The 12,525-nt window shown below is 43.2% G+C and overlaps 1 protein-coding gene across 21 annotated transcripts in view; it reads right to left on the reverse strand.

Moving 5' to 3' along the window:
* Nucleotides 1–10,346, reverse strand: part of adgrb2 (adhesion G protein-coupled receptor B2) — a 258,133-nt gene extending 247,787 nt beyond the window's left edge. For 20 of the 21 annotated variants that reach the window (XM_082522244.1, XM_082522247.1, XM_082522236.1 and 17 more), the window contains exon 1: nt 9,479–10,346. The gene's annotated coding sequence lies outside the window, so the exon portion shown is untranslated. The remainder of the gene's footprint in view (nt 1–9,478) is intronic. The other variant, XM_082522234.1, reaches the window with a different exon arrangement.
* Nucleotides 10,347–12,525: the final 2,179 nt, after the last annotated feature.

Raw genomic sequence — 12,525 nt, forward strand, 5'->3', positions numbered from 1 at the left:
AGCCAAAGCCTCCCCAAAAGGTACTCCACTGCACAAAATCAAATCACCCCACTCACTGCCACTCTGCACCACTTATATAACCTGTAAGACCTCTATATGAGTCCGAGATTGAAATTCTGGTGAAGTAGATGAAAACTGGCAGGAGCTATTACATATATTCTGTGTAATGTCACCTCAAGCAGGTCTCTTATCACTTGGAATATACCAATGGAATGCACTGGGGGCATGACTGGAGTCCACCATATCTAGAATTGGGGAGAGGTGAATACAGACTCAAAAGCAGTCAAAAATAGAAAAGCGATCTGGTCATAAAGAATATTTTTATGTGAAATATTAAAATGTGCTTATTAGTCCAATTGATGTTAATGCCTTCCAAATAAAAACTGGCAAACCTCACATCTCATATAAGATGAGAAGATTTTGGAAACTTTGACTGCTTTGAGCTCTGAGCTTTGGGGCTACGAGTGCAAGCAATTTACTTTTAAGTTAAAGGCAGTTAAAAAAAAAAAAAAAAAAAAACAACTCAAAGTAATGAAATATCTAAAATTAAATTAGACAGAGTAAATTTATGACGGAGACTATAAATCTATGTGCAACAAGTAGAAGAATATTTTAGACTTTGCAGGGTATAATAACAGCGTGGACTAAAAATACAGGGAGTGCAGAATTATTAGGCAAGTTGTATTTTTGGGGAATAATTTTATTATTGAACAACAACCATGTTCTCAATGAACCCAAAAAACTCACTTATATCAAAGCTGAATATTTTTGGAAGTAGTTTTTAGTTTTTTTTTAGTTTTAGCTATTTTAGGGGGATAACTGTGTGTGCAGGTGATTATTACTGTGCATAATTATTAGGCAACTTAACAAAAAACAAATATATACCCATTTCAATTATTTATTTTTACCAGTGACACCAATATAACATCTCCACATTCACAAATATACATTTCTGACATTCAAAAACAAAACAAAAACAAATCAGCGACCAATATAGCCACCTTTCTTTGCAAGGACACTCAAAAGCCTGCCATCCATGGATTCTGTCAGTGTTTTGATCTGTTCACCATCAACATTGCGTGCAGCAGCAACCACAGCCTCCCAGACACTGTTCAGAGAGGTGTACTGTTTTCCCTCCTTGTAAATCTCACATTTGATGATGGACCACAGGTTCTCAATGGGGTTCAGATCAGGTGAACAAGGAGGCCATGTCATTATTTTTTCTTCTTTTATACCCTTTCTTGCCAGCCACGCTGTGGAGTACTTGGACGCGTGTGATGGAGCATTGTCCTGCATGAAAATCATGTTTTTCTTGAAGGATGCAGACTTCTTCCTGTACCACTGCTTGAAGAAGGAGTCTTCCAGAAACTGGCAGTAGAACTGGGAGTTGAGCTTGACTCCAAAGTCAACCCGAAAAGGCCCCACAAGCTCATCTCTGATGATACCAGCCCAAACCAGTACTCCACCTCCACCTTGCTGGCGTCTGAGTTGGACTGGAGCTCTCTGCCCATTACCAATCCAGCCACGGGCCCATCCATCTGGCCCATCAAGACTCACTCTCATTTCATCAGTCCATAAAACCTTAGAAAAATCAGTCTTGAGATATTTCTTGGCCCAGTCTTGACGTTTCAGCTTGTGTGTCTTGTTCAGTGGTGGTCGTCTTTCAGCCTTTCTTACCTTGGCCATGTCTCTGAGTATTGCACACCTTGTGCTTTTGGGCACTCCAGTGATGTTGCAGCTCTGAAATATGGCCAAACTGGTGGCAAGTGGCATCTTGGCAGCTGCACGCTTGACTTTTCTCAGTTCATGGGCAGTTATTTTGTGCCTTGGTTTTTCCACACGCTTCTTGCGACCCTGTTGACTATTTTGAATGAAACGCTTGATTGTTCGATGATCACGCTTCAGAAGCTTTGCAATTTTGAGACTGCTGCATCCCTCTGCAAGATATCTCACTATTTTTGACTTTTCTGAGCCTGTCAAGTCCTTCTTTTGACCCATTTTGCCAAAGGAAAGGACGTTGCCTAATAATTATGCACACCTGATATAGGATGTTGATGTCATTAGACCACACCCCTTCTCATTACAGAGATGCACATCACCTAATATGCTTAATTGGTAGTAGGCTTTCGAGCCTATACAGCTTGGAGTAAGACAACATGCATGAAGAGGATGATGTGGACAAAATACTCATTTGCCTAATAATTCTGCACTCCCTGTAAGGCTGGTGTTTCTGTGTATGTTACATCGGTGATGACAGTTTAGATTTAGGTGTTGTATTATATAGCAGAATTGCTTTTTCACAAGATTCCACCACTTGCGACTCAGTTTTTTTTCTTTAATGACATATGACTTATGCTCTGTCATATGTCTTAGAGACATGCATTGGCTGCCCTCCAGCATCAGGCATAGAGGCAAAGAGATAGGAACGACAAAGTCTGGTTCTGGAGGTTGGAAAGCGCTGAATCGGCTAGAAGACCGTGGTTCAACTTCTGTTCAGCTTTGTGTTTCCACCCTTGCCCTGTTTTGTCTTCACTTGCTTTGTATTTTAGCAGTTGCTTGCTAGGTAAGGTACCAAAAGCTGTTTGGTTAGGTTTAGATTAAGTTGCTCATTCACAGTAACCTCACGCATAAACCCCCCCAAAACAAAACAAAAGCAAAACAAAGTTGAATGCATTTATATGTGGCACCAGGGGAGATCTTTTCAGTCATACATTTGTGATAAGATGGAAGTAAAAGACCGATCTCACCATTATCATACACCTGATGCAGCACATCACCAACACCACAGGACACCTTGTGCATATCTTTTAGATCATAGCAGAATTAGTTCTCTCCCTCTCTCTCTCTCGCTTAATCATGCCTCTATCTTTGCATTGCAAACTCACAAAGAGACGCACTATCACCCTCGATTAGGCTCCATTTTAACATTTTAACATGAATGGAAAACACGATGATGGGTCCATACCACTGGGATTCGGCTAATCATCTCGATGGCAACTCTGCCCTGTCAATGCCCACACCTGTCACAGCGTGAGTCTATCCAGCTTGCCGCTGGGCTGGAATTCCACCTGTCCACTTTGCTTCCTCCAAAAATGCACAAGCTGCAGCTTTGACAAGCCACTGGAACCTGAGGAGGTGCTCTGTGCACTCAGACGCACACATGCACACTGACACGTCTCATGCATAATCACACATGCAGCAAACGGCCCTTGCACAGGACTAATGAAACATGAAAAGTGGCAACTGCGCTGAATGTCTGTCAGATTTTTTTTCTCAGCAGGAGCAAATAAAAAAAAAAAAGTATTTTATAAGATATGACTATTCAGATAAGAGATTTCAATCACCGTTTTTTTGGAACAGCAGTTCTCAAATCTGTGGCTGGAGAACCTTACAGAGGAAAAAAAGATTCAAGGAGCTGCTCAAAAATATGTCCACTAAAGCTTTTTAGTCTAGTTATTTCAGAACTTTCATGAAAACAGAAACACATTTAAATTTTAATTTTGTTAAAAGTGACATACATTTAAATTGACTTTGACTTTACAGATAATATATGTGGACTTAGTTTAACAGCATTAATGCATTGACTGGATTTGTTTGCTAGCACCTGAGGACAAATTTTGGTCCATAGTTGCAACTTAATGAGGCCCTATGAGGATCCCCAGATCTCACTTCAAGAACCATTTCTTTGAGCTACTAAGAGGTAGGAAATATAGGAAGCATTCTTTGCATCAAGAAATTCTGTACAAATCAACACCTTGACACAAATATATTAACTGTATGGCTGTGGCTCCAGAGGTAGAGCAGGTTGGCACACATTAACACATCAGATCCCACAATACCAAGGCTCTTTTCTTCTGCTCCGGCAGAGCAGAGCATTCGACTTGTTGGCTTGCAAACACAAAGTATCCTCCCCTGTATAGAGCAGGAACGGAGGGGGGGATGGGTGCAACAGAGAGCCACTCTGCTGATGATGAGGCCAATGTGCTGGGGCAGAGGAGTCTGCGCCCTCTGAACGCTGAGTTACGCAGTGGAACTAGACCCCCTCTGTGTGTGAGCTGCAAAGGGCAGCCACTTTGTGTGTGTGTGTGTGTGTGTGTGTACATTTCTTTGAAAAATGGTGACTTAGACATTTCACATTACATAATACAGGTAAGTAAAAGGTTAAAAGAAGGTGTGTTGAAGTGTCTGCATGGTAATGTTGCAAAGACAAGGAGAGGGAGACAAATGGAGGGCTGTAACAGGGTTGCAGAGGTGGGTCGGGATGGAAAAAAAATATGAGATTTGTGATGTATGATGCTGAGTAAAAGCAATCATGAACTTGAGGAAATCCTTGCGGGCCCTCCTGTAAAGCGCTATAAAACTGCAGCTTTAGATGCTCTGAATCAATACGATCTGCCAGCTCTTGCTCTTTCTCCATCCCAAGGGCCACACATTATGAAAAAAACATTACATAAAAAGGCAAATATTACTGTTGGGAAGCAGTTAGTCACAAACACACAGCTTAATGAGCACCAAGTAAGAACCTCAAATTGTGCAGTCACTGCCCTGCAAAGATTCCTTTTTCATCTTTGCACAAAGAGTTACTAACACGGAATCTCAGCAAATTAACTGTTCTCTGCGGTCGTATTGTGGCAGTTTCTTATCCCTTGTGCGATCAATATTAATCAGAGATGTGAATTATCTCAGCGATTCAAGGCAATTAATTTGTTTTGGGTTTTTTTTACAGCCCCCCCAACCCAAACCTACCTATCTGTTCCCAAGGAGGCCCATCCTTTAGCTTTTCCCTGCCAAAAGGCTTAATTAATTGTATGTAGTGAGTCTATAGGGCCTGTTTTTTCTTTTCTTTTTGGCTTCCTGTTGATTTTCCTTTAGCTTTAGCCTCGCCCAAGCCCAGTCATGCTTATAGAGGCGCCCCAAACCAAAATGGCACTCACTACAAATATTGACACAGTCACCCAGGGGCTGCGCCAAACGAATGCTGCCCCAGTGACAGAGGCATCTGTGACTCCAAATGGAGCATGGCAGAGCACTCGAAGTAGGAGTGTACGATGTGTGACGTGGAGGAGAAGGACGAGGAGGCAAAGAAAGCAGATGCAGACTGCTTCATCTCCTTTTTCCCCCCAGTTCTTCCTGAGCAACTTACTCTGGTTATCTCTCCGACCGAGTCTTGAGCCCATTCTATACATTTTATGATTATTTCTTGGGTTTTTTCTCCTCATTAGCCCTTTCTCCCTTGCTGAGCAATGGCCTGAGCTGATGATGACTGATTTGCAGGGAGCTGACAGCGGTTTCTACATGGCACGATTAAAAAAAGTCTTCAGCCTGGATATTGGTGCGTTACTTAACAAGTGAATATGACCGTACTGCTATAGAATTTTGAAGCTGGGCACAGCTGTCCTCTTCTATCAATCCCAGCCTAACTGTACAGATCCAGAGAGGTAATAAGGACCCCGGTAGTCAATTAGAGAAACGGTACAATGGATGGATAGGGCTAGAACATGAGGAATGGTGGAAGGAGGAGAACAGAACAGGAAGCTCGTTAGGGAAAGGCCGGCGCAGGAGAGGGAACGTGTGTTTGTGTATGTAAGGGGGGTGTCAGAGGAACAATGGCTCAGCCAGGGTGCAGTGATCCAGGAAAGATCAAGCTGTCGTGTGGCCCCCTAGTCCATATGTACTATTTAAACAGCATGCACACACAGCTTGACGTGCCACCATCAGTTTTCATACTGTGTGTGTGTTTGTTGGTTTTGATGTATGCTCTTGAACGCTTGCCTATCCGAGTCATTTGAGCAAAAGTGAGACGTGAAACGTGGAGACAGATAGGTGAGAGAGAGGTTACAGTGTGCAGTGACTGTGTGTGCGTGTGAGAAAATGAGGGAGGTGGCAGGTGGGTTGGGGTGAGGTGGGGGGGGGGGGGGGGGGGGGGGGTGGATTTAGTGCTGCCAGCGTTAGTGCATGACATGTGGGTGGATATTGAAGATGTTATTAGTATCACATTTGCAGGTCTTATAAAACTGCCACAGAGCTGGGTGGTTTTCATACGTCTTCAGCTGATATGCGTCGCGCTGTCATTTGTGTTGCCTTTCCAGCAGCTGCTGGGTTGATCATTCAGTGATGGCGCGGTAATTACTTGCCGTCTCGTTTCTCTGTTCTCCTTAACCTCCCTGTTGCACTTTGGTCAAAATTGGCCGTTTCATAATTTTATTTTCCAATAAAGAGTGGTTCTTCTTCTCTGCTGCTTGACCATAAGGCTTTAAAGGCACCCTCCACAGGTAATTGCCAAGGATGTAAAGCTAATGATTTCTCACTAATATTAACTATAAGGCTTTACATTATTTACATTCCTTTTTAGAGTGAGAAGTATTCTGCAACCACACTCTTAATCTCGCAACAAGTGATTATCTCTCAGATTCCCCATTTCTGTCCTCCCGGGAACCAATTTACACCTTGCTTGAGCTAAAATTTGCAAGCATGCTGCACTGCTGTTGTGAATGAAACACTTGATCTCATTTCGGATCTGGGCACGAATGGGAAAATCCAGCCTGGATGATGCTCTGCATAAGGAGGCTCTTCCTGAAAGAGCTAGAGGATACTCTGGAGATTGTCATGGGCAGCAGCCTTGACCAGTCTGGCAAGGGACGGAGAAACTCTGAGTGTAGACGCTGCTTGTTGAGCAACACAGCTCAAAAACATTAGAAAACACAGTGAGATGCCAAAGAGATGCTGAACCAGTCATGAAAAGGTTCTGCAAATTGCATACACTGCACATCATGGCTATTGCATAACTTCCATAACTAAACTCAATATTTTAGATGGAAAAAAACTCATGCACTTTTATGATAAATTAGACACTGAATTCTAAATGATCACAAAGGTTGTGCTGATGTAAAGAATATGTTTTGATTCCAAGGAAACTAAGATACTGGTATAATTGAATATAAAACTCTTTCATGGCCAAATACTTTAAAGTTCAATATATACCTCAGACATTTACTCTAACTAAAGTAACCATTTCTCAGTCTTATTTCTGCTGCTCTCTAAATGTATTTTTATCAGTCACTACTGTGGTAAGTGGGTTGGCTTTACTTTTATTTGAGCAGGATTAAAGTTATGCCTCCTCCCAGCCCAGAGAGTTGCCAGCTTGTTTTAATGGTTTTTTTTGTTTGTTTCTTTGGGGGTGGAGTTGTCATTATTGTTGTTGTTGTGGTGCTCACGGTAATGCAAAGATTACAATGAAAACAGCAACATCTGCTTCCAGAAGTTTAATCCCTCTGGATAATCCAAAGAATATCTTGTTTTATAGTTTCCATCAAAAGTAAATGGTAAACGGCCTGTATTTGTATAGTGCTTTACTTAGGAAATTTTATGGTGCTCAGTGGAAAAAAACAAACAACAAATTTAATAAATATAAGCAGGTTTAGAAGGTTTGGCTTTGCTATCCTCCTTCTATCCTCTAACCAGCTGGGGTTTAAAAAAAAGGATGGGCATCAACCATGATTTGTGAGTTGCTCATCTGGGTTAAAAGCAGCCCTACTAGGCCTACTGCCATTGGTGACAACATCAGCCATAACCAATTGTAGCAGCACTGACTTTAAATTAAACAAGAAGCTAGTTTGTGCTTATTTACTGCTCTCTACTTACAGGGTGGAAGCAGAGCAGCAGCATACACGGTTCTTCAAATGAAGATCCAGTATCCCCTACTGTAAAGTTTTAGAGTGATTCCCTGCGCTAACAAATCCATTACATGATTACCAAGCTCCCATAGCAGAAAGACAGAGATACTGCTGGCTATGTCTGACCTGTTAATCCAGATTCTAAATGATGCCAAGAACCAAAGAGACATGAATCATTGTCGCTGTTAAGTAGCATGTACCAGTTCACCCACCGGCTGCCGTAGCAAGAGTTTGTCTCGGCTCAGTGGGGGAAAAAGTAAAAAACAAAACAAAACAAAAAAAACAATGGAGGGAATTGTTTAACACGGCGCACAGATGGCGACTTGGGGAAGCAAAATAATCGAGATCGCCGCTAACACGTGTGCTACACTCCATAAATTAAAGAGGATCCAATGGCAGGAAATGCGGGGTTTGAGGTGGAGAGCGAAGAGAGCGCTCACAATGCATGCTCAACAGATGGGTAGAAAATAAGAGAGACGGGAGCAGAGCTCGGAGGCTCCTCTGCGCTCCCGTTGTCGCGTCCCGTTTGTCATCCCCGCTCAGCGTCACCGGAGCCACCTGCTCACTACCGAATGTGGGAGGGGGGGCATCTGTGGGGCCGTTTTCTCCGACTAAACCCTGGCACACTTATTTCACTGAAAACAGCACCGACTTAGACCGAGAGAGGCACTGCGGCAGACACACGGCACAGTCAAAGAGGTGCACACGAATGCATTTTTCACCCACCCCATCAAATAATCAGACCCAGGAGTTTCATCAAGCAAGCGTTCAAAGGGCTTTCTGTTGCGTGCTGTGATGCCAGTACGGATGTTAGCCCCCCCCCTCCCTCCTCGGTTATTCAATCCCACGATCAGTGGCGTCTTTAGTACATCCTGGCTCTTTAACATTCAATCGGAGAAGGCACCCACTCACCCAGGCGCAGAGCGCTCGCTGGGGGGTGGTGGTGGTAGGGGCTCAGCATCAGTACCTCGATCATAAAGATATAGATACTGCGACCGGCCGACGATCGTTGCAAGCATCCCTAAACCTTTCGTGGAAACGTCGAGGAGAGATCCGCACGTGGGAAGAGGTCTGGTGTGTGGACCTTTATCTAAATTAAGAATGACATCGTGCCCCCCCCCCCCCAACACACACACACACACACACACACACACAAAAGAAACCGCTTCTTTCTTTTGTTGAGGTGTTGAATGCAGGGTTGTGCTGATGAGACTGCATCAATAAAGCGAGAGGCGAACCAGTGTGTTGCAAGCTGGAAATAAAATTGCCTGTGCGGGGTACGTGCCCACGGTGCTCTCTGTGCAAGTGTGTGTTTCTTTCGGCCACTGCGGAAAGTTACAGGTCTGACAGCGGGTTTTAAAGACAGACTTACAGTTCTCAGCGTCTCCCACTGAGGGATTCGGCATTCAGGGAGGATTGTGCTTTCAAGCAGAGTTCTATTAATGGGATCTAACTCAACGGCTCAGGCGTGTTTGGGGATTTTTTTTCCCTACTGTGACCGCTACTTTCGCTCAGGTCCACGGATCACATCCCCCCCCCTTCCCACCCCCCAACCAATACTGATAACTGTCCATACAGCTCAGTCTTGTGAAACTGCCCCGGACGGGCGAAAAATAACTGTACTGCAGCCTGAACGTTAGACTATATGCGTCATTAAAATCGGACTTCCACACAGCATGGATGACATGAATGAAATAAATAGACAAACCGGCAGTGTGGATGGCGCAAAGAAACAGTATCCCCCCCCCCCCCCCCTTTTTTTTTTTTTCAAAAAAGCTTTGAGTTGTGTGGGTAAAGCATGTTACCTGATCGCTGTCAGCAGCAGTTATTTGATGCGACGGCTATTCCCCGATCGGTTCCGCTGATACAAATTAAGTTTCCCATCCATGGCACGTCTCAGACTGAGAGGGGATACTATCATTCATTCACCCTCGCAGCCGCGCGGAATCTTCTTCCAACAAATGTTCTCCGCGAGGCATCCCACTTTGGCGTGTCCGAATCAAACCCAGAAACAATAAGTGTGGAAAACAAATCAATGATTCGATCAATTAAAAAGAAAGAAGAATAGCTACGGACATGAAATAATAATGATCAATTTAAAAGAAAAAGCATCCACAGATCAAATGAAAGAACAGAACAACGCAAAAAATAATAATGCGATGGTGAAATGAAAGAAGAAGGACTTCGTTATTGTAGGTGTCCAGTTTTGTTAGAAAATTTAAAATAATAATAATAGTAGTATTAAAAAAATAAATAAATCCACGTCATATAATCTCCATGGTTTTACGCGTATATTCCAAAGCAGTGTGGGGACGCGCTCACAGTTAACAGCGCCGCAATAGCAGGGGCAGAGTGGGATAGCGGCTTTATTTTCAACTGATGCTCGGTACTCCAAGTCCAAGGAAGCTCTTCTTTTGGTTGAAGCTGGGAGAGCGAGTAGGGGTAAAAACAAGAGAGAGGCGGGGGGGGGGGAGAAATGGAAAATTAAAAACAAAACAAAACAAAACACAATTTTTACTCCTTTAACTGCCTCTATTCTCTCCTCTTCTCCGTCACGGAGTAAAGCGTGTCTGCGAGTCTTGCCTGCTCTGGCATTTAGGATGGGTATCCACAGGCAGCGGCTCACAGTCGGGCATCTGGCTCCCCTGCAGTCGCTTCACAAGCGGAGGACAGAGATGCGCGCCCTCGCTGCCCTCCGCCGGGGATCCGAAGCGCGTTCACGGCGGAACACCCCCGCCCCCCCCTTCTCTCTCCCCTCCTTCCTGCTCGTCCTAGCCTCAGTAGCATCACCCGTAATGACGTCAGCACGCGCAGCTTCCAAATACAGCATGTGCACGGGCCCAGATTTATTCAAATTCATAGTTTTTTTTTTTTTTAAAAAAAAGGATAATTCTCCATATTTATAAAGCTGAGACAATTCTCTGGCTTGTAACAGTTCACACTTATTTTTCACTGATATTTCTGCAACATCTCCCACGTGATCAGGAACAAAAAGAAACAAACAAAAAACAGTCAGAGATGATCAGTTAACAGTTATTTCTGCTAAATTTGCTCTGCACTTGCAGCTTTTACTGCAAAACCACACACTGCACAGCTAAGTCCACATGCAACACCCTTGTTACCTCTTCATGCCTTCTGTTTCACATGTTGTAAAACACTGAATAGATTTAGCACGATCACTTTTTTGTTTGTAACCAGTCTTGCAATACTGGAACTAAAAGGCTATCACATAAACAACAGAAAAACACTCTTAATATTTCCATTTTGTGTTGTTTGCTGTTTTGTGGTTTTGTGTATAGAAGTGTCCTCTGCAGTTTACATGATGTGATTAGAGACTGGAGAGTGCAGAATGTTGCCTCATGGGCAGTGTAGTCCGTGCAGCAGTGAGAATGGACTGCCATACCCGTTATGTGTCTGTGAGCGTGAGGTGGGAGAAAAAGGAGAGTGGAAAAGTACGAGCTGTCATCGAGCAAAAACGGGAGCTGGAAGCATGTAAATATAATAATAACCACTGCAGCCAAGAAGAGTGCCTGACGAGCCCAGTTGTAAGTACGCTATTAAAACTCGACTGTACGCTTTGTTCGTGTTTTCCTCCGAAACAATAAGTTCCATTGCAGCAGCCTTTCAACGCCTCTCTCTGTCTCTCGCAAGCAGACTTGACCCAGACAACAAAGTAAAGCTATTTTTCGGCTACGAGCCTGACACAGAACCAACGTATTAGTCAGAGGTCCCTTTACTACGGTTCGGAGTCGCGGACCTTCAGTAATAGTAATAAATCACACAGCAATAGTACATTCACGTAGTTATAAAATGCATGATAATATGTTAAGTAATCCAACGTATTCAGAATACGTTACTCTCATTGAGTAACGTAACGGAATACGTTACAGAATACGTTTTAGGGCATGTATTCTATAATCTGTAGTGGAATACATTTTAAAAGTAACCTTCCCGACACTGCGTCTGGACAACTTTGTTTTGGAGGAAAGGCCGTTGGGGTGCAGCTTCACTTGCAGACAGATATAGTTATGCAGTTTGGCCATATTTGAATGATTGAATCGGTTATAATGCAACCAAGCCAAAAACAGTCCAACCTTTCATGAATCCTTTTTTTCCACTTTTATTTTATGTAACAGTCAATATCAAGGTGTGACATCTGTGGACAAACAGAGAGAAGGTCAGGAGTAATAACGAACCACATGGCTCTGAAGACAAATGTGAACCGCTTTACTTTCACAGCTCGGATCTGAAAATTGCTCACCACTGGGCCCGTTTGAACGGAGCTGCAAATGACAGGGAGAAAAATAAAAGCTATCACAGAACTATGTCTAGCAGATTACAGCATGTCAGAGCTTGAATATTAACCACAAATTGTTCAGCTGCTGCAAGTTCATAAATTTGCCTTTAGAGTAACGCTCCATTTTCTCTGTTCATCCACCTTTTTGTGACACAGGGGGCGGTCGGGTTTCTAGAGCAAATTTTCCTTTGGAAATTTGGCACTCACTTGTGTGACAAAGTGGGTGAGAAGACCATTTGTCTACATTCTTAGTTAACATTCTTGTTTTGATTTAACCATATTTCACATGTAATCTGCAATAGGCAAACATCTACTATCCCGGGTTTGTTTATGTTCTGCACTTTTACAGATTATATAATATAACATCTTGGTTTAAATCAATTCATGCAAGTTTGTTAAGTTAACATGTTATTTATTTCAACTGTTAATTTGTATTGTTTGAACTTACCTTTACCTACCTGTCTTCCAGAAGCAAAAGTAGGAAATGTAGTTCTACTTCCTGCTTTATACCTTCTGGGTTCATCTGAGGTCACAGGAAGAGACCAAGGGCAGGAG

Source organism: Aulonocara stuartgranti (genome assembly GCF_965226115.1).
Source record: "Aulonocara stuartgranti genome assembly, chromosome: 22".
NCBI lineage: Eukaryota > Metazoa > Chordata > Actinopteri > Cichliformes > Cichlidae > Aulonocara > Aulonocara stuartgranti.